General features: G+C 40.0%; 1 non-coding gene across 1 annotated transcript; it reads left to right on the top strand.

Moving 5' to 3' along the window:
- The first annotated feature begins 359 nt into the window (after positions 1-359).
- LOC128293494 (small nucleolar RNA R71) lies at positions 360-466 on the top strand. The gene has a single exon (XR_008283675.1). It is a non-coding gene; the product is annotated as a small nucleolar RNA R71 (small nucleolar RNA).
- Positions 467-707: the final 241 nt, after the last annotated feature.

Below are 707 nucleotides of genomic sequence, written 5' to 3' on the forward strand. Positions count from 1 at the left end.
GCTAGGGTTTAAGGGGGTTTAAGGGCTGATATTCTGTGCATGCTCTTCCTCCATTTGAATCGCACCTCATCAATGGATGTACCTGAGTAAAACTGCACAAACCGTCAATCTTTTTATTTAAGAGTTCTACTTGGTTAGATAGCATAGTAACAGCGTCGAGGTTGAAAACACTAGCTGCTTTCGTCAGCTTTGTTCTCATAACTTGCCACTGATAGTTATTCAGTGACATCTCCTCAATAAATTTGTAAGCTGCCTCAGGTGTCTTATTATTGATAGTTCCTCCAGTGGCTGCATCAATCATCTACTGAGTCGAAGGATTCAGGCCATTATGGGATGTTTGAACCTGTAGCCAAAGTGGTAACCCATGGTGAGGGCACCTTCTCAAAAGGTCCTTGTATCTCTCCCATGCATCGTAGAGTGTTTCTAAATCCATCTACACAAAAGAAGAGATATCATTACGTAATTTGGCTATTTTTGCCACTGGAAAATATTTTAATAAAAATTTTTCAGTCATTTGTTCCCAAGTAGTGATTGACCCTCGTGGTAATGAGTTCAACCATTGTTTAGCCTTATTTCTTAATGAAAAGGGAAAAAACCGAAGGCGAATGGCATCATCAGAAACGCCATTAATTTTGAAGGTATCGCAAAATTCTAAGAAATTTGCCAAGTGAGCGTTGGGATCCTCGTCCTGCAAACCATCAAACTGA

The sequence above is a fragment of the Gossypium arboreum genome, chromosome 5, assembly GCF_025698485.1.
Source record: "Gossypium arboreum isolate Shixiya-1 chromosome 5, ASM2569848v2, whole genome shotgun sequence".
NCBI lineage: Eukaryota > Viridiplantae > Streptophyta > Magnoliopsida > Malvales > Malvaceae > Gossypium > Gossypium arboreum.